Raw genomic sequence first — 26,781 nt, 5'->3', positions numbered from 1 at the left:
CCATCATGGTTATAAAAGTCATTAAGAACTCTTTTGTACAGTTCTTCTGTGTATTCTTGCTACCTCTTCTTAATCTCTTCTACTTCAGTTAAGTCCTTAAAATTTCTGTCCTTTATCAAGCTCATCCTTGCATAAAATGTTCCCTTGATATCTCCAATTTTTTTGAAGACATCTCTAGTGTTTCCCATTCTATTGTTTTCCTCTATCCCTTTGCATTGTTCATTTAAGAAGGGCTTCTTATCTCTTCCTGTTATTCACTGAAACTCTCCATTCAGTCCTGTATATCTTTGCCTTTGCCCCTTGCCTTTCATGTCTCTTCTTCCCTCAGTTATTTGTAAAGCCTCCTCAGATAACCACTTTGTCTTCTTGCATTTCTTTTTCTTTGGGATGGTTTTGGTCATTGCCTCCTGTACTGTGTTACAAACCTCTATCCACAGTTCTTCAGGCACGCTACCTGATCTGTCTACAAAGTCTAATCCTTAGAATCTATTCATCACCTCCACTGTATAATCATAAGGGATTTGATTTAGGTCTTACCCAAATGGCCTGGTGGTTTTCCCTGATTTCTCCAATTTAAGCCTGAATTTCGCAATATGGAGCCCATGATTTGAGCCACAGTCAGCTTCTTGTTTTGCTGACTGTATAGAGCTTCTCCATCGTCAGTTGCAAAGAACACTGTTGCTGCTGTTTAGTCGCTAAGTCGTGTCCAACTCTTGCAACCCCGTGGATGGGAGCCCTCTAGCTTCCTCTGTCCGTGGAATTCCCCAGGCAAGAATACTGGAGTGGGTTGCCATTTCCTTCTCCAAGGGATCTTCCCAACCCAGAGACTGAACCCGAGCCTCCTGCACTGGCAGGTGAGTTCTATACCACTGAGCCACGAGGGAAGTAATCTGATTTCAGTATTGACATCTGGTGATGCCCATGTGCAGAGCTGTCTCTTGTACTGTTGAAAAGGGGTGTCTGCTATGACCAGTATGTTCTTTTAACAAATCTCTCTTGGCCTTTGCCCTGCTTCATTTGCCAAACTTGCCTGTTATTTCGGGTATCTCTTGACTTCCTACTTTTGCATTCTAATCCCCTATGATGAAAAGGGAATCTTTCCTTTTGGTATTAGTTCTAGAAGGTGTTGTATGTAGGTCTTCACAGAACTCATCAACTTCAGCTTTTTTGGCATCAGGGGTTAGGGCATAGACTTGGATTACTGTGATGCTGCCTTGGAAATTAGCTGAGATCACTGTGTTGTTTTTGAGGTTTCATCCAAGTATTGCATTTTGGACTCTTTTGTTGATTATGAGGACTACTCCATTTCTTCTAAAGGATTTTGCCCACAGTAGAAGGTATAATGGTCACCTGAATTAAATTTGCCCATTCTTGTCCATTTTAGTTCACTGATTTCTAAGATGATGATGTTCAATCTTGCCATCTCCTGCTTGACCACATCCGGTTTACCTTTATCCATGGACCTAACATTCCATGTTCCATTGAATATTGTTCTTTACAACATCGGCCTTTATCTCACCAACAGATACAACCACCACTCAGTGTCATTTACACTTTGGCACAGCCACTTCATTCTTTCTGAAGTTATTAGCAATTGCCCTCTGCTCTTCTTCAGCAGCATACTGGACACCTTCCTTCCTCATCTTCAGCAAGGGTCTCATCTTCAGGTATCATATCATTTTGCCTTTTCTTACTGTTCATGGGGTTCTCTAGGCAAGAATCCTGGAACAGGCTGCCATTTCCTCCTCCAGTGGACCCCACTGTATCAGAACTCTTCACTATGACTAGTCCATCTTGGGTGGTCCTGCATGGCATGGCTCATAGCATCACTGAGGTATGCAGTCCCCTTAGTCATGACAAGGATGTGATCCATGAAGGGGAACCCAAAGCATAGCACACAGTAAACTGTCAACTAATAATAGTTCCATTCAACTTTAATCTGCTTCTCTCTCCTGCATATGCATTTTCCTTTCCCTGTATCTCCAACTCCCTTCCTTTCCTCCTCCTCACTAATGATTATAGACGGTTTTTGCCTACTTCTCAGTCCTTCTCCCAATTCTCTGGTTTATAGTATTCCCATCCTTTGGGGAACTGACCCTCTGCCATTTTATGTGGTTCTGGTGACAATGACAATTCTCCAAGGACGGGTCCAATTACAGGCCTTCCTCCAGAAATTTAAGTTCTCAGTAGTCTGAGTTTACACATTTCTGTTGAAAAAAAGCCTTTTAACATAAGCAGATAATAAGACCAACACAAAGAAAGAAGCCAAGAAATGAAGAAGATCCGGAAGACATTTAAATTTTTGGATCTGGCTGTTCCTGGACTGCTGTACCTCCATTCTCAGTTCAGTCAGTTCAGTCGCTCAGGCGTGTCCGACTCTCTGTGACCTCATGAACCGCAGCAAGTCCTGTCCATCGCCAACTCCCAGAGTCCACCCAAACCTATGTCCATCGAGTCGGTGATGCCATCCAACCATCTCATCCTCTGTCATCCCGTTCTCCTCCTGCCTTCAATCTTTCCCAGCATCACGGTCTTTTCCAATGAGTCAGTTCTTCGCATCAGGTGGCCAAAGTACTGGAGTTTCAGCTTCAGCATCAGTCCTTTCAATAAATATTCAGGACTGATTTCCTTTAGGATGGACTGGCTGGATCTCCCTGCAGTCCAAGGGACTCTCAAGAGTCTTCTCCAACACCACAGTTCAAAAGCATCAATTCTTCAGCACTCAGTTTTCTTTATAGTCCAACTCTCACATCCACACATGACTACTGGAAAAACCATAGCTTTGACTAGAAGGATCTGTGTTGGCAAAGTAATGTCTCTGTTTTTTAATATGCTGTCTAGGTTGTTCCTACTTGCAAAGTCAGAAAGTCACATTTTGGTTTAACCATTTTAGAATTGTTGCTATTTTTAGTGTTGGCCATTTGAAAAGCACAAAACATCTTGCTTCTCTAAGGGAACAGAAATAGTAAATCATTTCTTTACTTGCTGTGACCTTCAGTTAATTTACTTTTGTTATTAGTGGCTATTAATATAAAGATATTACCAAGCCCTACTGTAGGGCAATCAAACATGTGTGGAAAGAGGCAAAAATAAAAGATAAAGCCATATGGAATTACATTTGACCCTTGAACAACACGTGGGGGTTAATCCAAGTGTAATTTATAGTCAGCCTTCTGTAACTGCTGTTCCTCCACATTCACAAATTCAATCAACCACAGACCTTATAGTACTGTAGTATTTACTACTGAAAACTATAAAGTATACGTGGACCTGGACAGTTCCAACCTGAGTCGACGGTAGACTGAAAACAGCTGCCCACTGAAGACTTACATTCTAAGTGTCGGGGACCTTCAAGACAGCTTCTAGTCATCAGTGCAAATGGTATTCACTTTTCACCCCTTGACATTTTTACCACTCTGCTCACTCAAAGCTAGGTAATATAAGATATACATTACTTTGTGTCACTCTGGCTTTACATTATTCATTCTCTGAATCTTCAATATCTGAAGAAAGGCAACAGCACGTGCCAACAGGAAAAACACCCATATGCAATAAGGATTAAAGCAAAAGTCTTATGAGTTGACAACATACAATAAACTTTGAATACATCTTTCTTCAGTTTGCCTGCCTAGAATTTCCCTAATTATTCTTTGGTGCTAAGCTTAAATGTCACTTTCTTTCCCTACTGATCACATCCTAGTAGAACTGCCTCTTCCTCCTCTCCCTCTATTACAGCAATTACAAAATTATAATTATATTTATGTTAGTAGTGATGAGAACTTAAACTTCTGTAGTTAAAAAAAAGGAAACAGAATAGAGCAGATGAAGTACAGAAACACTGTAGTATCAGAACTCACAGCTTGACAATGGAAAGGATCTGATGGGAAGGAAATTCAAAGATAACTCAGAGTTAAGTTTGGACAATGAGAGGGATGACCCAATAATAGAGAAAGTGAAGTTAGAAAGAATAATACATTTTGGATGAGGGAAAATTCAGAACTGAGTATACTGACCTTGGTGGAATAACAAACAGGTGGCGCTCTCAAGCTGGAAACTGGAAGTTAAGCAGCTTCTGTATGGGTGGGAGTTGTCCGAAAGAGGTATTCACTGAAGCTAAAAAACACTGTTAACATTACAAGGAAAAAAGTCTAGATTAAGAAAAATGCATAAGGCTACATAAGTATATGCATAAGTGTAAGTATTAGCTATAAGTATAAGGCTAATATTAATAAAGAAGTTGACCTTGTGAATGAAAAGAAGAGTTGATAGAATATATAGGAGAACCAGGACTACTGAGTTATAAGGAAAATCAGGAAAAGGGATTCACACTGTCTAATCTGAAGAATTAAAAAGCTAAAACTAATACTAGAAATGCCTCTGTTTGGCAGTTCAGAAGGTCATTAATAAAGACAAGGAGAATAGTTTTACTGAAAAAGAAGGTAGAAAAATTAAAACAAGAGACATACTGCTTTTTCTCTGGGTTGTGGGTAACACCAGGGGATGGAGGAAGTGGCAGAAAGAATAAGGAAAAGTGGTTTGGGATTTTGTTGTTGCTTTTTTTTTTTTTTAAGGCCAGTAAAAATGCTGTTAGGAGAAACTGAAATTAAAGTGATAAAGAAGTGAACTTAATGAACCTATATATTCTAAAGGTACTTGAACAAGCACAGCTTCATCTTGTCACAGAATGTTCGACACTGAATTTTGTTTTTAATCTCTTGTGTGCTCAGTAGCTCAGTCATGCTCAGTTCTTTGTGACACCACGGACAGTAGCCCCCAAGGCTCCTCTGTCCATGGCATTTTCCAGGCAAGAATACTGCAGTGGGTTGCCATTTCCATCTCCAGGGGATCTTTCCAATCCAGAGATCAAACCCGCATCTCCTACACTGCAGGCAGATTCTTCACCACTGAGCCACCAGGGAAGCCCCATTCTAAAGAGTAACTGGGATACAAGTGGTCACGAAGTCGTCATGAAAGCCTAACAGACACATCCCTGACACCAAATGGTACAGGGGAGGGGAAATTACACAATTTACTGATAAAGAAAAGCAAAGCTGAGGAAGCCTCTGTTTGATGGTCTTAACTATCTTACACTTTAAAAAAAAAAAAAAAAAAAAAGCAAGTGAAATAACCTGCAAAGTCTGAGAGCAGTATACCGTTACAGGCTAGGAAAGAGGCAGAAAAGGTCTGAAACAGTCCCTGTAGGAGGTCAGTCAGAAAAGAACTGTTAAACAAATGTTAAGAATTTTGCAGCATCCTTTAAGAATTTATTAAAACTTAGAAATTAATCATTTTTATTGCTTTAATGTAGTTCCTAGTCTTGCTTGCTGTTTTGCTTAAATATCAAAGTAGTACCTGATTATTCAACAAATCCCTAATAGCTACTTTCTTAAGGAAAAGTATTTGAGAGAACTATATTTCCCTGGTGGTTCAGATGGTAAAGAATCTACCTGCAATGTGGGAGACCCCAGTTTGATCCCTCGGTCAGGAAGATCCCCTGGAGAAGGGAATGGCAACCCACTCCAGTTTGCTTGCCTGGAGAATCCCATGGACAGAGGAGCCTGGAGGACTACAGTCCATGGTGTTGCAAAGAGTCAGACATGACTGAGCAACTAACACTTTCACTTTCTTTCATATAAAGAAAAAGAATTCTAAATGTAGAAATGGCTATACCTTCTGACAGCTGCTCACTTATTATTATGATTGAAAATTAAAATTCTCTGGGAAAATATGAATGATGATTATCTTTAACATTTTAAAGCATCATAAGTTATAGAAAGAAGTTTCCCCTTCCTTTACAATGAAATTTTTCCAATTACATAATTTATATTTAGGTATTATATGTGGGCTTTCCTGGTGGCTTAGATGATTAACAACCTGCCTACAATGCAGGAGACCCGGGTTCAATCCCTGGGTGGGAAAGATCCCCTGGAGAAGGAAATGGCAACCCACTCCAGTATTCTTGCCTGGAGAATCCCATGGACAGAGGAGCCTGGTGGGCTACAGTCCATGAGGTCGCAATTTCAGTGGGACATTTAAAAATACATGGTATGGCATATATTCAAAAGAATATTACTGTCATAAAACCAGTCACCTTAGAAAGCTTTTACTTATTCCTAGAATGCTGCCATTGCACAATAAGCTTTGGGATTCTACTTTTGGAACTCCTTTAAAGTCTTAACACAAACTTTATAATACTGTCAAAAGTGAAATATCTTCATTTAACACAGGTTTGATTTGGGGATTTTTTTGGTTATCATAAGATGACTTATCTAAAATAAATATACCATTTCAGGCAAAAAGTGCGACCATAAAGCATGAACAAATTTTTTTATGCTGCTCCAATGACACCATTAGTAAAATATATTTACAGCTACATTCCCCTCCTCTACAAGGCCTGCTTTGCAGGTCACCACTCATACATTGTACTATGTTGGATAAAAATAAAGGTTCAACCATTTCATAGCCACACTTCCTACTACTGCAGATGATATAAGAAGCTCTGATAGTTTCTAAGAGTCAAAATTAGTGAATATTTAAAAGTAGTCACAGCACTCTCACTTTTGAATTTAGCTAGTTGTTTTTCAACACCCTATCTTTAACTATACTATACTGAAAATTACACCCTGGGCATATACCTGATACCAGCCTACTCAGTCTGTGGTCTATACCTGCTAGACATACGTATACACATGCATACCCCTAATTTTTAATTCCCTATATACATACTTTTTCCCTAATTTGAACCTCAATGTTATCTGTCAGCTTTGCCTCCAGATGAGCCCTAGGACAGTCTTCCCAACAGGAGTCATATATCTCCTTTGGCTCTTCTTCCTGGAGCCCAACTTGGCTCAAACTTAACTAAAAACGCTCTACTCCACTTTCTACTTCCAGAACAAAAAACAACTAAAAAGCATATTTTTTTCACTATGTTCCTAAGAAGCTTCCATCACCTTTAAAGCCCTACCTCTGACAATTATTCAACTTTGCTTTTATTCTCTTCAAAAGTCTTAATTATTAACTCAGCAATTAAGACTATCCATATTCTCAAAGTTGTACACATGAACTAAAAAATGCCCAAGAAAAGGTTTAATCAGTCATCCTGATGCTTCAAGGCAGTCTCAGATTTGTCCATTGCTGAGTCACCTCTTAAGACCATAAGCCTTGTTTTTGATTCAGAAAAAACGTACGTGGACAAAAAGTGTTAAGGTAAAGAGTTAAGGTATGCTCCAGGGAAAAGGTCAGTGAATGTCTACCAAGGTGTGAAAACCAAAATAGAAGAAAATCAAAATAATTCACTTGACGGAGAAAGCAGCAGAGGCCCAGAGAGGGCAAATGGCTGACCCAAGTTGATACCTTTGGGTGGCAGAGATAACACTCCTATCCAGGTCTCCAGATTCCAAGCTCAAAGCTTTTCTACTTTATCCATTCTTAATCCATACTAAATGAAAAGAGCCAGACACAAAAGACCATTTACTGGTCTTTTTACTGTTATGATTCCATTCATGTCTAATTTCTATAAATCACAAAACTACAGAGACAAAATACAGACAAGTGGTCACCTGGAGCTGAGGGCAGGAATAGGGGTTGGGCAAACGGGCAAGAGGGTGCTTTTTGGAAGGCAAAAATGTTCTAAAATTGGATTGTGATAACTGTTGTATGACTATACTATTGTTGTTTGGTCACCAAGTCATGTCTGACTCTTGGCAACTCCATGGACTGTAGCCCACCAGGCTCCTCCATCCATGGGATTCTCCAGGCAAGAATACTGGAGTGGGTTGCCATTTCCTTCTCCAGGGGGTCTTCCCGACCCAGGAACTGAACCACATCTCCTGCATGGGCAGGCAGATTCTATACCCCTGAGACACCAACTATATAAATTTACTAAAATTTGAATGGTGAATTTTATGGTATATAAATTAAACTTCAGTCATTTCAGTTCAGTCGCTCAGTGTGTCCGACTCTTAGCGACCCCATGAACTGCAGCACGCCAGGCCTTCCTGTCCAATAAACTTCAATAAAGCAATCCAAAAAATTACTAAGAAAGAACTCAGATTTTAGCTTTACAACTGTGGAGCTCTCAGAAAATTTTGGGTCAAAAAGGAGTACTAAAACATGAAGAAACCAGCGTTTTTCCAAACTTCAGATCCTTTTCCCTTCACAATTTTCAAAAGTTAAATACCTTATTTTCTAACCTTATATTTGACATGGAAAGAGAAGGTGACAGGCACTGTGCAAGTATACACAGAAAAAACACGCACATTTCCTTCGAAAATATTTTAGCTGTTGATCATTATTTCCTTTTAGGTAGGATTCTGTATGGCTCTAAGTGAACCTATGCAGATAGTTATAGAACAGAGGATGTGCTCTTATATCTGTTATCTAACAAACTGCTCCAAAACAGAATTTTTCGCTGATTTCATTTTCACCATTATAATTTGTGCCTTTATAAGCACTAATAAGAGGAAGCATTCCTAACTGTATATTAGCAAGTTTCTTTAGTTTATTATTTGTACATCCTTATTAGGTATACAACTCTTTAGCCTACTCAGCACAAGAAGCATAGTCCTCATTTACTTACAAATTAAAAATAACATTATATCATTCATTCTATGAATGCTTTGCACCTATAAGTATCAAGCTGGTAATCTACTGCTTGGATCTTAAAAACAAACAATTCTAACTGGTGAAGGTCCAGATGTCCGTAATCATGTCAGAGGAAGCAGTCAGGATTACTCAGTAAATCTACCTTTCTCATGCCACTGAGGCTTATTTCACCAATGCTAAAGAAACACTTTTTGACTCAAGAGCTTAAATTACCACCTTCTAAACCCAGAATTTCAATAACTTTTTAAAAGATAAAGAAAAATTTGAAACTTGCAAAAAGAAAACAAAATATTTACCCTGGTTTAAGTTCTAATTTTAAAGAATAGACTTTTCTCAAAATTACAACCTTTTGCCATTTGATAACTGACTGAATTAAGTATTCACAAAACTCAACACATACAAAAAAATTACAATCTCTACTGAATATATCTCTTTCAGGTACAAGTACAACTCCATTTGTTAGAGAAATTGAATCAGTCAGATCTCTAATGACTAGGGCCCTAATCATCAAATATACACTCTCTCCTTGTGAATATTCCACAATAACTGACTTAAATCTGCTAAAACTACTCCCATGAAAGGAGAACATTTACTGTCCATTTTTGTTTCAGAGCTGGTTCTCTTCAATGGACATAGGTTCCTATTGTTTGGGTTTGTTAGTTTTTTGTTTTTGTTTTTTTTTTTAACATTCAATTATTCCAATGAGGCAGACGAAGGAAGTAAAAGAGACATTCTAAAAAGCAATTCTGTGTAGTTAGAAACTCCACAGACAAAGACAGAAATAACAGAGAAGGCATAAGACTGCATTTCAAGAAATGGAAGAAGGGACTGCCAAGTATTTAGTAGTAAGCACAACAATAATATGACTGAAAAGGGACTCCCAAAAATGAACCAACACCTCCCATATCCCTTTTTATACAAAACCATTAATAAATGATTAATAATGAATTGGGATTCCCTGGTAGTTCAGCTGGTAAAGAATCCGCCTGAATGCAGGAGACCCCGGTTCAACTCCTGCATTGGGAAGATCTGCTGGAGAAGGGATAGATCACCCACTCCAGTATTCTTGGGCTTCCCTGGTGGCTCAGCTGGTGAAGAAATCGCCTGCAATGCGGGAGACCGGGGTTCCATCCCTGAGTTGGGAAGATCCCCTAGAGAAGGGAACAGCTACCCACTCCAGTATTCTGGCCTGGAGAATTCCACAGACTGTATAGTCCATGGGGTCGCAAAGAATCGGGACACAACTGAGTGACTTTCAATAATTAAACCCCACATCAACCTGAACTTCTTCCAGCCTCTTGCCTACTGCTGCAAAAGAGAATGAAGCCATTATATTAAACTTATTGTTAACAGAAAAGCTAATGTTTTACCAGAAAATATTCTATGAACTCTAAGGAAAAAAAAAAAAAGAAATCCTGCAAAGGTGGCAAACTCCCACATTTTTCACCACTGTTGGAAAAGAAGACAGATGATAAACAGGGAGATGAAGGGAGTGGATGGAGTAGAAAAAACTGAAGAAGAAATCTCCCTCACCTCTAAAGAAAGCAGGTTCATCAACCAGTACATCCCCTCTCTCAGTCTCCTACCCTTCACTGGTCCCAAGCTTACCTAAGGCTGAGACAATGAATGAAATATAAAAGCTACAAACTGTATTTTTCCACCTTTACTATTTATCAAGATATTATAATAAATTAATTTTAAAAACTATAAAAATGATTTTAAAAGCTAGCTTATGGAATATTAACTCATTTAATAACACTGGGATGCTTTTATAGTTTGATGATTTGTAAATACCATTTTTACTACAGACAAATTTATTCTAAAGCTCTAGGTATTAAAGCATATTAAATGGCATTTATCTCATCTAAGGGATATAAACAGCCAGTCATAAATTAGTAAAAATTTAAAACTCATTCATGGTTCATTAACAGTCTTTAAAAAAATAAGATTTACACAGACACAAAACAAGTTCATTTTAGTTATATATCTGGAGTAAATCAAACAGAACAATCTTCCATTTTCCCTTCACTTTTGTTCATTTACAAACAGAAAGCTACAGCATTTACAACTCACATGATGTAACACTTCTCATAACCGAGATGCTAAAATAAACATGAGCTTAATGTCCCATTTACATCAAAGATTAACATCAATAGTTTATTATTTATTTTCTAATATGAACCTTATTTACACCTACCAGGCACTGAGACTATGACAAGTAGAAACGTTAAGCCTGATCTTCTTAACATAAATATGTTAAATCATGTTTATTCAGTTTATCCCTGAATTAGTTTAATTTCCCAAAAAAACCCAAGTTCTTAGGTACAACAAATACAGGAGAGCATTTCAGGAATGATCTTCAAAGTGCTTTATTCCAGTGCTTAAATGAAAAAGTTATACTATTGAACCAACACAAAAGAAAAGAGAATGATAACAAAGGCAAGTCTGAATTACAGCTGTTCTAGCCTTATTTGTCAATTTGTCAATTTTTTTAAACTTAAAATTCAGCACATTTCCTCTTCACATGTTCTCTTCTGACAAAAAAGTATCACAAAAAGATATTTTTAAAAAGTAGTAAATGAGTATAATATTGGGTTTTTAGCAAATAAAGCCTATATCTTAAAAAATGTAAATGAAATTAACTCTATAGCTCTACTTTCTGTAAAGAGCATGAATAACTCTTGTATTGAAATACACGGCATAATCCAATAGGCCCTATTTGCTCTTCCTCCATTAAAAGGAAAATCTACAGTATTGCATAAAGTCCATATGGGCTTTATCTTTAAAATATTATACGGACTGATATAAAGTCATTTAATCAAGGAAGAAAAAACTATGCCAAGTGAATGATATGGTTCATTTTATTGGTTTGATTCCTACTTATCCCAAAGAGAAAATTGCAGGATGGTGGTGGATGGTTGGAGAAGCGGAGATGTAATCAGGAAAGTAGAATGTAGAGAAAAAGGAAGGTTGAGACTCAAGACTAATCTGTTAGAAATATATATACATATATATAAAATATATATATATCCCCATATAACCTTCTTCTGCTCTGAATTTTAAAAGGTCTTTTTTAAAAGAATCAGTTGTAATTTACTCCTTACTTTTAGACATGTTTCCTTCACTATAACAAGCTACAATTCAATAGTACAGTTCAATAGCAATTCAAACTGCAAAACCATATACTACATGGTACAGAAATATAAGCCATAGAATCATCAGCAGGAGAACCAAGGGAAACTTGGCATTGATCCTCTAAATCCTATACCTACAATACTACTGTTGACGACAGAAGACTGGAGATTGACATCTCATTTGAAAAGTACCAATAGGACTAGTATTGATGCCTGAGTAGAAAAATTATGCTGGTTTCAGAGTTGCTTAGAATCTCAATTTTGTTTTATTTTTAAGTAAAGAAACTTAATTACATGTTTATTCTTACATTTGCTTTTATGATTATGAAAATGCTTTTACTTTTATAAGTGTGCTATAATATGAAATGGGTATATTCACCATTTAATTAAACCAAGAGACTTACTAAATGTACTGTGCAGTGAATCATTAAAGAAATGAAAAAGATATATGAAAATATTCTAGAATATCTTATAAAACTGATTAATTTATAGCATTAACTTTTTAAATACAATAAACACCTCACTATTCTGTATCTCACAGATATTTGCATTCCTTTCAAAGAATCTACTTTTTTATTTTACCACCACCAAAATTCTATTTACACAATGAACAGCAATAGAGAACAGCCCAACTACTACCCTCAGAAAACTAAAATATTCTGATTTTAATATACACACAATCAATGCTAACCTCAAATTTGAAGAATATGTGAACCATAAGAAGTAAAATCAAAACTGATTGCAGTTCAGAAACCTAAATAAAGTGCCACAGATGAAAAAAATTACTGCTTCACATTCAAAGGCACAAGTTCAATTTCATAGATCAGCTGGACTCACTGCATTATATTGCAGGAGAGAGACGTTAAGAAGTGACCTTGGGATCCTGCTCTCCAGATGTTTAAAGGACCCATTTTTTATTGCAATTACCTCTACTTTTGATAAATACCTAGCTTACTACACACTTGATATCTTTGCTCTTATAAGACTCTACTTGAAGCTCTTTTGAAATTTTAGGACTGTAGATATTATAAAGAAAAAACTTAAGAAGATACAACATGCACAAAGGGTTAACAAATACTGCTTCCTTTCTCATGCAATGCATAAGAAGGGTAAGAAACTATCATCATATACCCTAAGTTTGGGGACATACTTTCAGAGATTTAAAATGAGAAATTAAACAAACCTTATGCATTTATTTTCAGATCATGAAAAAAACTTCTAACTAATTTGTAATATACAACACATACACTCCACAAGTAACTATGGACAGATAAGATGTAACATCCATTATCAATTCCCTTACTCTTTTAACTAAAAATTAAGTTTCTCTTTCTTCTGGTCATAAAAATCTGGTTTGGGGTGTTAAAAAGTTCAGACACATATTAAGCCATGCTTTGCTTTGGCACTAGCTCCCCCTCCAGACCAACCTACTGATATACGGCACTTAAAAAAATAAACAAGGAACACAAGTTTTTCCAAGCCACTAGTGATTTAAAAATTCACCACTTTTAAAGACACTCCAACGCCTTAAAATAACTAGTTAAAACTTGTAACCAAACACTGCAGAATGTAACCTAAGTTACTGTTTTTCAATTCTCTGTCTCAAAACTGACTTGAAGGGAAACAACTTCAAGTGTCTATTTCAATTTAAGAACATCCTAAAATACAATCTATATAATGCTATGTTTTATGCAAATTATTTTGAATCACTGTCTTAATAAACCACAAGATATTCTTCATGTTAACTCACTACTTGATCAAAGACACATTTTTACATCTGTTTCTGCTATCTATGCAACTTTCATTCCAGCTGTTCAGCAATTTAAGTAGAATTCTCAGTTTATAAAGCAAGAAAAGGAAAATTCACGCCTCCAAACCACCCTTCTATGTTACTTAAATCCTATTCATTTCTAACACCCTGCATTTTTACATACTAAGCTATAAAATCATAATTTCAAATCTTTGAATTCCCACCTTATCCTTACTATTGTAGTAGGTATAAATCAAACTAAGATTTACTATGTGTATTTTATGATATATTTCACAAGGCTAGCAATGTACAAGGCTTTATTATACAGCATAGGATTTCAGGTTAATTTTAAGTTATTTTCAAGAAGAGAGAATACAACTTACTCCACTACTTCAGCATAACGCTATAGTGCTGCTAATCTCTCTCCTAAAAAGTTTTCTATATGATGCATTCTTTAAAAGAAATATGCATAAAAATAAAAGTTAATCAAGAAAATAAATATGCACTTATCCCCAAGAATAACAAGGGAGCAAAAAACTGCAATTAAACCTTGCCTGCAGTTTCTAAAGAGAACCAAGCCAAAGTTCAATCAGTTACTTGTGATGAGTTTAACTGTAAACTGAGAGAAAACTTATCTCGAGATTTAGTCTACCTTACCTTGAGGTTTGGGGTTTTTCTATAGGAGATTCTGGTTTGCCTAGCTCCACACTCTTGAGCTGGATTAAGTCAACTGTAAACTAACTCAAACATGGGAATAAGAAATAACACCCTGCTCTATCCAAGGCCTCACTCAAACGCTAAAGCTCACCAGGGATAAATTCTAACCATGACACTGCCATTTAACTTAAGAAATACACTGCGTCTCTGACGTTATGTGTGGCTGAAGATTGCAATCCCCACTGTGAGAAAAAAAACAGGTGCTGCACACGACAGCCCACTCACTCTTGCAGGACAAACCTCCTTTAACTGGAGGTTAAATAAATAAACATTTATGAACTCATTTAACCTTCGCAAATAAGTTTGGAGCTCTAACGCCGCCAGCTCATCGTTTCCACGTTAAACGAGGGCGCAGCGGCACTCAAGCCGTGAAACTGCCCTGGCACTGTACCCTCGCCGGCAGCGGATCTTTGCACGGGTCCACTCCCCGATTTCCTGCCGGAGAACCCCTCAGGAAAGCCCTTAACGCACAAGCATGCTCCGCCCCACAGTCTGTGACACCAGGGAGCGAGGTGCTGGCGAAAGGGCAGGTAAGAGCAGAGAAGAAGAGGGACACCTCCCACCCCCGCCCCCATCTCCTTTCCTCGGGTTCGGCCCCTGCCCTAACCAAGGATGCGCGACGCCGAGGGCAGCAGCCGAGCCGCTCCACGCCCCGGCCGAGGCGGCAGGCGTCCCTAGTCCCCTGCCCGCGGCCCACACCCCCGCAACCCCCGCAAAGGCACCATCAGAGGGTCCCGGGGGCTCCCTCCCCACTTTCCCCGGAGCCGCTGCAAAAGGAGCAGCAGTGGCAGCAACAGGCCCGGGGGTCGCCTCGGGGGGAAGAGAGCTGCGACGGCCAGTAGGCACCTCCCCGGAGCCTCCTGAGATCCCGCGCTTGCCCACCTCCAGACCCCGGGGCGCGCGGGGCCCGGCTCCCAAACGCCCCCTTACCCGAGGCGGGAGCAGAGGCGGTCTCCGCCGTTCCCCAGCAGCCGCCGCCGCTACAGCCCTCAGCCGCAGCTGCCCCGCGGTGGGGAAGTGGGAGGGGTGGCTGGGTGGAGGATGCTACTCCCTACTGAAGGGAGAGGAAGAAACGGAAACAGGAACCACCGCCGTCGCTGCTTAACGGAGCCTTCGGCGCCACTGACTGAGGGAAAGCGCGAGGCGGCGCGAGCCAGGCAGTCGCTGACAGCGCGAGACCGAGCGCGAGCCGGGTCCCGGGCGCGCGACCCCGAGCAGCGCCGGCCCCATTCCGCGAGGAGAGGAAGGGGACGGGTCGGCCTGGGGGCGGCGAGGGGTGGGGGTCTGGAGCGAAGACAACCGGGTTACTCGGGTCTACCGGAGATAACACGCGCACGCGCCGGAGCGGCTCTGACCGCGAGCGCAGGCGGGGAAGCCTCGGCTAGCGCAAGCGTGCCCGCGCGAATGGGAGCGCGCGCCCCCTCAGCGTCCCAAGCTTCTGGGAGAAGGCGCGCATGCGCTGGCCACTGCCTCCTACGGCGACCCCCGCCAGTGCCAGGGCTTCTCCCCGCCCCCTTCTCGCCGCGCCCGTGGACCGCGTAGCCGCAGCGTCCGACTGCCGGGCTGAGCCGCGGGCCACAGCGGGACCGGGAGACTTCTAGCAGGGGCAGCAGGGCTGGGTGCACGGGCGCCGACTCCGACACGAGTGTAGGCCGCCCTCTACCGCTTGAAGGCCAGAGGCTGAAGGAGGCGCGAGCGGAGCCGGGCTTCCCCACTCCCGGGAGCGCCACCTCCGGGGAATGCCGTATTCTCAACCGCCGGAAAACGGATCGGCCCGTGCCAGTTCAGCCCGCGGCCCTTAAGTACCACTGGTACTGGAGATATGAAGCAGGCTCCTTGCTACTTTTTAGGAGTGATCGCTGCTGCTCAGCCCCCGTAGCGCAGGTCTGGCCGCTCCGCTGCAGCTTGCAAAGCACGATCATAGAATGGCATCGCACGCCCATGCAAATAGCGAAGCCCGGTTTAATCTTGTGAGAGCTGGTCTTCCACATTTGCCCGGACAGAAAGACCCCTCCCCCATGAGAGCCTGGGTTCGGTGCCTGGCCTCTCCCCCCGACCCGCGGCTGCAACAACCCTTCCAAGGCGGAAGTTTATTCAGTACGGAAAAGAGAACATGGGGCGGGGGAGGGAGCTTTTCCCTAGGATGCTTCCTACCCGGCTCGGACTCGGGAAAATTCCTGGCGCCCGCGATGCAGAGCAGTGGGCCGAAGAGCTAGCCCAGTCCAGCCCTGACGGCGAGCTGAGCCGGAGAAGCTGAGCGCGCCGCCCAGGCACACAAAGTAGTCGCGAGCCGAGGAGGGGGGTGCTACGACGGCCAATCAGAGACAGGAACCGCGTGAGTGGAGTGCGAGTCAGCCAATCGGAGGGCGGGAGGATGAGCTTCCCGTACCGAACTCTTCCCTGTAGCCTCCGGACCCAGATCGCAAGCCTGGGTGCAATACCTTGAGAAAGCGAAATGGTGCCCCTAAAGACAAGCATGACTTCTCTAGACTTGGATATTTTTAAGTAAATGCCTTGGGAACCCATCACAGAGCGAAGATCGGCGGCCTTTTAGATGCCAAGTATGAAAGGATCACAGAAATGATGGGCTGCCAAGACTGCAATCTGCCTAATAATATTAATAAATTTACAAAATTTGTTGACACCTTTTTAGAGTCCAGAAAGTGTATTACAGAAATACAAATAAGATGCTGCTGATTAAAAAAAAAAAGTTCCCTGTCCTCGAGAAGTTTATTTTCCTCTGAAAGAGGTTTGCTGGACCTTGCGACTGAGTTTTATCATCATCCTGTTAGGTAGTTAGAATAGGAAAACAATCCCTTTAAAGAAAAAGTTCTCAGTAAAGTGGTAGTTTCCAGTCATTTTTTATGATTGTCTCCCTGTAAGAAGAGAAATTTGAGAAAAAAGTAGAGTGACTGATCTAAGGTTACACAAAAATATATACCGGCAGAGCCAGAACTATATTCTAGCTTAGCACTTATATTCCATCATTCAACCATCATTTATCCTATGCGTGGTTGCTATCACTTACTGCAGAGATTTCTGCACTAAGTTAATAAACTGAACAAAAGTCCGCTATAATGGCTACACACTTTAGCTGTTGGAATTGAACAGAAATTTTAGACTTATGCCATAGTAAGATAGATTAAAGGCCAAAGTTTTATCAGTCAAACTCTAGGTACTTTTTATAAGTCAGAGGTGAGGTCGATATCTGCTTTTTTAATTTAAACAGTACTTTTTAACAATACTTCAGCAAGCATGTCTAACTTTAAGATCTCCAGTTTCAAAGCTTTCCTTTACATTTGCCTCAAAACTCCTGGGTTTTTAAATATTGCCTTCATTTTTCCTTTCCAAAAGCCTAGGAAGTGAAATACTTATATTCTCTACCTCTTTCTGCTCAAAAAAATAAAAAATATGTCCAAAGACTGTTTGCCCAGAATTTCTTGCACATTTTTAGGATGGTTCTTGTCTTCTTGTTGTTGTTTAGTGGCTGAATCATGTCCGACTCTTTTGCAACCATGGCCTATAGCCCACCAGGCTCATCTTTTCATGGCATTTCCCAGGGAAGAATACTGGAGTGGGTTGCCATTTCCTTCTCCAGGGGTTCTGCCCCATCCAGGGACTGAACACACCTCTCCAGCATTGTCAGGCAGATTCTTTACTGTGGAGCCATCAGGGAAGCCCAAACCAGATAGTTTGCTGTCCGTAAAATATACTCAGAAACTAGTCCTTTAGCAATTTGGATTGCATTCTGTTGAGTCAATGGACATCTCAGTCACTGACAGAACACAGCCCTTTCCAGAACTTGCCCAGCATTTAGTGGCCACCTCAGAACTGGAAATATCAGTTAAACAACTGATTTTTGAGAACCAATCTTTACACATTAAGGTCTGGGCCAATAATAAATTTCAAGAAAATTCCCCAACAGTTCCGTCTTTTAAAAAGACACATTTATTTTACTCTTACAAAAGAGGTTACTACTGAAACTCTGCCTTCTTACTGGGTTAAATTTCTGACAGAAAAATATTCCCAAAAGATTCTAAACATCTCTGGCTACCAGTAGACATCTCTGCCAAAGGCTGATTTCTCATAAGCTCCAGCCTCCCTCTATGCTTCTGGACCCTCCATCTCTTCTTACTCCATCTGCCTCTCATCATGCCTGGTGTCTGATATTTGCTTGAGCAAGTAGAACTGCTCCACAACCTCCACGGCTCCATCACCATCGAGGTATTAGGCCTATCTTTGCCTGTCTGAAAACTTACAGGCAAGTTCTGCTCAACAAAACACTGTACAGAACATTCTTTATGATATGTTTTACTAAGAACTAACAGAACAGATCACCAGCCCAGGTTGGATGCATGAGACAAGAGCTCAGGGCTGGTGCACTGGGAAGACCCAGAGGGATCCGGTGGAGAGGGAAAGGTGGGAGGGGGGTTCGGGATGGGGAATACATGTAAATCCATGGCTGATTCATGTCAATGTATGGCAAAAACCACTACAATATTGTAAAGTAATTAGCCTCCAACTAATAAAAATGAAAAAAATAAAAAGAACTAATAGAACCTTATCAGTACTTTATATTCTTTTTCACAGTCTAGATTAAATTCTTTCATCAACCAGAACTTGTGGGGTCTTGCAGGTGGGGTGAGGAAGAGTCAACCATTAGACAATAGAAAAGATCAAAATGAAAGTTAGTGAGTACATGAGAAGCTATTGTATCAAGAGATTAGCTAGATCAAAGTTAATGAACTTGAAAACCATCACATTTCCAAAATCCTGAACTTTCATGTAGGAGCTAGTTTGAACTGACTACCGTTTCATTAATGACAATAATAAAAATAATAGACAAGTTATAATGTTGCTGAGTGCCAGGTCCCATGATAAACTGTTTCTCTCCATTGTTTAAGTTTAAAATCAACCCTTTGAGGTGGGCCCCTTATTACAGTGGTGGGAGGGATCAGAGAGAAAGGTTGAGGAGACTCTCAGGAGGTTCACAGCAACTACTTACCAAACAGTTTAGAAAATTTTCCATCTTTACCAATGTAGACCAACTGAGTATCAATCCTGACAAATTTCTTATAAATTAAAAAAAATTTTAAACAGATTTTTAATCTTGTTTTGTAATTGTTATTCTAGCTACATTTTACTCAGAGGATTCCATTTTAAAGCAAATCATCCAAAAGACAGCACTGTTACTGCTACATGCAAGAAGGTGTGACCTTAAGAAATCATTTTACCCATTTGGGCCTTAGTTTTCTCATCTGCAAAATAAAAAGTTGGACTAGATAAACTTTAGTTGTTTGTCAGTTCTAAAACAATACATCTAGCTAGCTTGACACCCCATTGGCAGGAACTACAGCAATAAAATATGGAAAAACAACTTACTTGAACATACTTCCAAATCCAATAAAATTTTAAGTCACTTTTGAGCCATAGAAATTCCAACTACATCCACTCATTAAGAGCCAAAGTCAATCTTTCCAATCAAAAGAATAAATGAAGTGATTGATTTAAAGACCAATGAAATTAGCCAAACTATCCTTGCCTATGACTTGCCTCCATGGCTGAAATTTCTGTCTTCCCCATTATGGTAAAATGTCAGGTACTTCACACTGTTGGTTTCTTATTCAGCATCTACTCTTGTTCCATCCTTATTAATAGAGTTCCATGTTTTTGTTTTTGTCTGTTTGTTTTTTAGATAACCATCCAACCTCCAGCTACAGAATTTAATTTAATTAGTCTGAGTCAATCTGTCTTTCCAGGCATATACAGAGATTACATCCCTGCCACTTACCCCAACTCTTGTAGTTGGATGAACCATGTGACTAATTAAAGTCACTAGTCTATAGTGGGTTTTGGATAGAAGTGATATGTGTCACTTCCAGGTAGAACACTTAATTGCAAGTATAAGTCCATCTAGTGTGTACTCTTCCCCAGTCTCAAGACCAGTATTGTTGAAGATAATAAAGCCTTAGTTAACTTAGCTCCCTAAGAAAGGACAATGTGGAAAAAAAGAAAGAAAGAAGGACAATGTGGAACATCCCACCTCCTCCTTCATCAAGTCAGGATGGATATATCGTTTGAGTAAAAGCTACACCTTTGTTGTTTAAGCTACTGAGATTTGGTTTTGTTTTTTTACTGTGCTGTGACCTAGACCCTAGACTATTCTAATTATTACACCTGAAAACTGTGTGAAAGTGAAAGTGAAGTAGCTCAGTCGTGTCTGACTCTTTGTGACCCCGTAGTCTGTAGAAAACTGTGTGAAAGTGAAAGTGAAGTAGCTCAGTTGTGTCTGACTCTGACTCTTTGCGACCCCGGGGACTGTGGCCTATCAGGCTCCTCCCTCCATGGGATTCTCCAGGCAATATCGGAGTGGGTTGCCATTTCCTTCTCCAGGGGATCTTCCCAACCCTGGGATTGAACCCGGGTCTCCTGCATTGCAGGCAGATACTTAACCTCTGAGCCACCAGTGGTCCTGGGGTAAACTGACCCAATCAGAAGGATTTTTAGCCCATGCTTTGGAGAGAAGATTCTCTCCTTTCTACCAGGTATGAGCAAGTCAGCCTATAACCCAAACTGCCACTGGCAGCAATCTAACAGCCCAGCCGTGAGAGGGACTAACTTAGAATGAAGCTGACACTATGAATGGCAAACAGAGAGCAAAACCTTGAAGATACAGCTGAGCTGATGGTTATATCACTTCTGAAGGCTAATCTTCTCTGGACTTCTAAATCTGCAAAATAATAATTCTGTTTGTTCAAAATACTGTAAGCAGAAAATATGTCTTAAATATTTTTAATTTCATCACAGCTCCTGACACAGATCTAGCTCAGGAAACACTCAAAAATATTGGATGAAATAAAATTTATAAAAAAATATAATAGCTCTTATCTTCAGAAATAAAATATTACCTGCATTAACAAAAGGAAAAATGTTATTTGAATCAACTCAATCTTTTTACAGGTGAAGAGAGTTAGACTCAGATATGTTACAAGACTCATGAAGTTCACATAGCATTGTTATGGCAGAACCAAAAGGGAAAAAAAATAACCTAATAATCACTTCATCAAAAATGACCATAGTTTTCAACTCAAGATGGAGAAGTAATAGACAATAGATTACTCTAGTAGTTAAAAACGTGGAAATTAAGACAACTGTAGCTTACTTATTAGCTGGATGATCTTGAACATGGTACTTAACCTCCTTGAGCCCTGGTTTTTCCGTCTATAAAAGAGGTTAACAATCTCTAGCTCATAGAGTTGTGACAAATAAACAACTCAACATGTAAAAAGCACTGACCAAAATGCCAGACGCATAGTAAACTTTCTCTATATTGCAGCCATATCAAAAGTTGTGTGTGTGCATGTGTGTGCGTGTGTGTGTGTGTATGTGTGTGTGTTAGTCACTCAGCCATGTCCGACTCTATGCAGTCTGACCCCACGGACTGCAGCCCTCCAGGCTCCCCTGTCCATGGAATTCTCTAGGCAAGAATACTGGAGTGGGTTGCCATTGTTTATTCATAGCTAAATTAACTTTTGTTTTCATTAGGATAGATACTGTTCTCCTTTATCATTTATTTAATTCAGGCCTCTGACCTATGTTTCTCCATCTTGTATAATTATAGTGTAGTCCATACAGTTGTCTAGCCAGCATACCCTTTTCCTAGAGAAATGCTTTTCCCATTTCCATATTTCTATCATATGATAGCAGTCAAGAAGTCATATTACTGCTGGACTGTCCCTTTGGCCATAGCTAACTGGTCAAGAGGTGAATTTCTGACGCAAGATGAACTGAGGAAGCCATTCCTCCAAGCTTTTTAGACTTTGGAAGAGAGATCATGTCAAGCCTCACCTAGAATAAAATCTGGGAGATGTCACTGGGCATTTTTTTTGTCAAGTGGAAAAAAAAAATATTCTGCATTGGGGAGATAAAGCCAATGGACAGAGGGAAGCAAAGAGTATGAAGAAAATGTCGTTGTTATACTGGAATTCCCAGTTCCAGTTTTTCTTGACCAGTGGCAGAATCTTGCCTTTCTTCTTCTTAGGCTTGCCTCGTCCAGTGATTTCTCCCATATTCTTCCAATATATTTCCCATTTTGCATAAGCTAATTCCAGGTGGAATGATTTTAGATGCAGTTAATGTAACAATATACTATATGAAATAATAAAGTAAAAATAATAATAAAAGGAAAAGTCCAGGATTACCTATCTTTATTAACAACCTGAGTGATGCCCTCTAAGAATATGACTGTAAAGTTTATAAAAATCAATCAATAAATTTTTTCAAATGCCAACTATATGAAAAGTACCTGTGGCAGAGACTTCAAATTACCCCCTTTTAAATATTCTCTTGGGATAACATGGTAGTGGCACCTGAAGAGGTGACCAAGAAAAAGAAATGCAAGAAGGCAAAGGGGTTATCTGAGGAAGTCTTACAAACAGCTGAGAAAGGAAGAGAAGTAAAAGGCAAAGGAGAAAGGGAAAGATATACCCAACTGAATGCAGAGTTCCAGAGAATATCAAGGAGAGATAAGAAAGTCTTCTTAAGTGAACAGTGCAAAGAAATAGATGAATCTTTTCAAGAAAATTGGAGATACCAAGGGAACATTTCATGCAAAGATGAGCACAATAAAGGACAGAAATGGCAAGAACCTAACAAAAGCAGAAGAGATTAAGAAGAGGTGGCAAGAGTACACAAAAGAATGATACAAAAACGGTCTTTATGACTTGCTTAACCATGATGGTGTGGTCATTCACCCAGATCCAGACATTTTGGAATGTGAAGTCAAGTGGGCCTTAAGAAGCATTACTATAAACAGCTAGTGGAGTTGAAGGAATTCCAGCTGAGCTATTTGAAATCCTAAAAGATGGTGCTGCTATCATCTATACCCCAATACAAAATGGTTTTGGTGTTAAAAAAAATAAAAATTAAGCTAAAAAAGATGAGGCTATTAAAGTGCTGCACTCAATATGCCAGCAAATTTGAAAAATTCAGCAGTGGCCACAGGACTGTAAAAGGTCAATTTTCATTCCAATCCCAAAGAATGTTCAAATTACCTTACAATTGCACTCATTTCATATGCCAGAAAGATTATGTTCAAAATCCTTCAAACTAGGCTTCAGCAGTATGTGAACTGAGAACTTCCAGATGTACAAGCTGTATTTAGAAAAAGCAGAGGAACCAGAGGTCAAATTGCAAACATCCATGGATCGTAGAAAAAGGAGGGAATTTCAAAAAAATCTACTTCTGCTTTAATGACTATGTTAAAGCCTTTGACTGTGTAGATCACAACAAACTGTGGACAATTCTTAAAACAAATGGGAATGCCAGACAACCTTACGTGTCCCCTGAGAAACCTGTGTGCAGGACAAGAAGCAACAGTTAGAACATTACATGGAACAACAGACTGGTTCCAAATTTGAAAAGAAGTACATCAAGGCTATATATTGTCACCCAGCTTATTTAACTTATATGCAGAGTGAAATTTCTCACAAGCTGGAATCAAAATTGCCAGGAGTAATATCAACAACCTCAGATATGCAGATGATACCACTTTAATGGCAGAAAACGAAGAGGAACTAAAGAGCCTCTTGATGAAGATGAAAGAGGAAAGTGAAAAAGCTGGCTTAAAACTCCACATTCAAAAAACAAAGATTATGTCTTCTGGTCCCATCATTTAATGGCAAATAGTTGGAGAAAAAAGTGAAAACAGTGACAGACTTTATTTTCTTGGGCTCCAAAACCACTGCAGACAGTGACTGCAGGCATGAAATTAAAACACTTGCTCATTGGAAGGAGAACTATGACAAATCCAGACAATGTATTAAAAAGCAGAGACATCACTTTGCGACAAAGGCCCCACTAGTCAAAGCTATGGTTTTTTCCAGTAGTCATGTACAGATGTGAGAGTGGGACCATAAAGAAGGCTGAGCACCAAAGAATTGATGCTCTTCATCTGTGGTGTTGGAGAAGACTCCTGTGAGTCCTTTGGACAGCAAGGAGGTCAAACCAGTCAACCCTAAAGGAAGTCAACCCAAATATCCATTGGAAGGACTGATGCTGAAGCTGAATCTCCCATACTTTGACTACCTGATGCAAAGAGCCAATTCATTGGAAAAGACCCTGTTGCTGGGAAAGATTGAGGGCAAGAGGAGAAGAGGGTAACAGAGAATGAGATGATTGGCTGGCCTCACCGACTGAATGGACATGAGTTTGAGCAAGTTCCAGGAGACAGTGAAAGAGAAGCCTGGTATGCTGCAGTTCATGGGGTTGCAGAGTTAGTCACTGAGCAACAACATATATGTTCTCATTACTTCGTGGTCCTATTGCCACTCAAATAAAATCTTACATTTCCTAGTCTCCTTTGCAATGGGTATGACCACATTACTAAATTCTGGCTGTTGAGATCTAAATATTATATGGAACTTCTATTTTTAAAAAACAGCCATAAAAAGAATGGAGATACAGTCTTCTGCCTACTCTCCATCCTATCACCTAGGGTATGATGTGATGATTAGAGCCCTTTCAGCGATCTTGGACCCCGAGGAGGATAGCCATACTCTAGGGATAACATAAATGAGTAGGAAAGAGCCTGGCTCCCTCACAACTTTGTGAAACCACCATGCCAATCCTAGACTGCCTACCTCCAAAATTCCTTTATGTAAAGATACATATAAGTTTCTATCTTATTTAAGCCACTATCATCTAGATTTTCCTGTCACATGTCACTGAATCTAATCCTAGTACAATTCCACAGTAGCCTGATAAATTATATTAAGTTGGTTCTTAATGCTTTACAAAAAGAGAAACAAATCCCCAAAAGTTTGAAAAGATTTGAGAGAAATGTAACAAAGACAAGTACATGCTAGTGTTACATTTTGAATTTTTAAACCAAAACTAACAGTGCAGTCTTTGAAAGGATGGGATAGATGCAAGAGAAAAAAATGTTCAAAGAGAAAAATTCCAGCCAAAAAAATAATTATCCCTGTCAAAATGTTAGAAATACTTGCTCTAGTAAAAGTGAGCTTTGCTGAAGTCACCAAAGTTACTCCTTTGTGCAAAGTTGCTCCACTTTGCAGTAGCAAAAACTCTTTGAGTTCACCGCAGGAAACATTGGGTTCTAAGGGGAAAAACCAACCCTAACCAAACTGACAAAAGTTTGAAATACCAGAAGGCCCCTTCAGGGCAGAGATCCTGCCTATCTGTCTTGATCACCACTATGTAGCATATTTATCAAATGAGTTAGTTAATTTTCATTGCTGTATAACTGCCAAGGGGAAAATCAAGAACTAATCACCTCTGGTTAGTCAGGATCTTCTACAGTTTCCATGGAAACAAGGAAGTATAGACTTGTGGTTCAGAACATAGATTCTAACTATATTTGATACTTGCTCTGACACTAAATAGTGATGAGATGTTGGGAAACTTTTTAAACCTCTCTCTGTCTTGTTTTTTCACTCGTGTAAAATGGGAATGACAACATTATCTACCTCATCATTTTGCTGTGACTGTAAAATGAGTTATTAATATTACATATAAGGCTCTTAAAAGCAGTGCCTGGCACAGGGTAAGCACACAATAAATGTTTGCCATTTACAGCTCTACAAAAACCCTAAGCTAAAGCAAGCCTTTGTGAACACTACGGTTATTATCTGATCTAAGTTCAAAGTTAAGATAACATGAAAACAGAATCTCAGGAAGGAAAAAAAAACACAACACATGATTGACAAGATTTCCTGGACCAAAGGCTGAATGTCATTTCAGTTGTTCTGCACTACATATTCCAACACAAGTACTGGCATTTAAGACAAAGAGTAAAGGTTCTAAAAGCAACCCCCTATAAATTGTGCTGGCATGATTACAAGTAGACTTATAAACTTACACAGACAGGGTCAAGTGGAGCTAACTTACATGTATTTCAAGGCTGATCATTTAAGTTTAAAATATACTCCCAGTCTTCTGGGCTCTTATAATCACATGTCAAACAACTGAGAAGTCTATCCAACTTCCAGAGACGGAGGTCTTGTCGGGTCTTGACTTTCCTTCCTAAGTCACGTCATAGGTCTTCTGGCCTTCAGTAAGGTGTTATTTCCAATTTGCTGTGTCAAGCTTGTGGTGGCTGCTCTTCTGCAGGGGCTATGAGCATGAACATGGCAGACCCTTGTATAGAGGCAGGAGGTGAACAGACCCAAGAATTGACATATTGGGTACCCTGCTATACTCCTCTTCCTTGCTTTCGCCTTCAATTTTTCACAACCCTACTAATTCCTCTAATATTCACATGTAGATCTTATCACTCTATCCTTCTATTCTCGGTACTTAGCAATTCAACTCAATCTCATCCTTCAGAGTGACCTTTGAAAATTCCCCAGTCCATTGTTTCCACTAAATTTCAGCCTTGGTTTTGTTTATGAAGTTGGGTGGGCTGTGTTGGAGTTCATCTCCATGTGGAACATCGAGTTTCTCATCAACAAAATAACTTGCCCACCTTACAATGGTCTGATCACAACATGAATTCTGTTCACAAGGAGAAACCATGATCTATGTAGTGCAACACTCGTAGCTCCTCTTAAAAGTAAA

At 39.9% G+C, this 26,781-nt stretch overlaps 1 protein-coding gene across 8 annotated transcripts in view; it reads right to left on the bottom strand.

The window, feature by feature from the left end:
• FUT8 (fucosyltransferase 8) overlaps positions 1-26,781 on the bottom strand; it is a 495,007-nt gene that overhangs the window by 292,822 nt on the left and 175,404 nt on the right. For 4 of the 8 annotated variants that reach the window (XM_065941790.1, XM_065941789.1, XM_065941785.1 and 1 more), the window contains exon 1: positions 15,136-15,523. The exons of 2 other annotated variants lie outside the window; for them this stretch is intronic. The gene's annotated coding sequence lies outside the window, so the exon portion shown is untranslated. Of the gene's footprint in view, positions 1-15,135; positions 15,524-16,359; positions 16,495-26,781 lie in introns of those variants that run through there. 2 more of the 8 variants (XM_065941792.1, XM_065941786.1) reach the window with 1 other exon arrangement.

The sequence above is a fragment of the Muntiacus reevesi genome, chromosome 7 (genome assembly GCF_963930625.1).
Source record: "Muntiacus reevesi chromosome 7, mMunRee1.1, whole genome shotgun sequence".
NCBI classification, from domain to species: domain Eukaryota; kingdom Metazoa; phylum Chordata; class Mammalia; order Artiodactyla; family Cervidae; genus Muntiacus; species Muntiacus reevesi.
The sequence above is the reverse complement of the archived record's forward strand: the minus strand, read 5'-3'. Positions and strand labels throughout refer to the sequence as shown.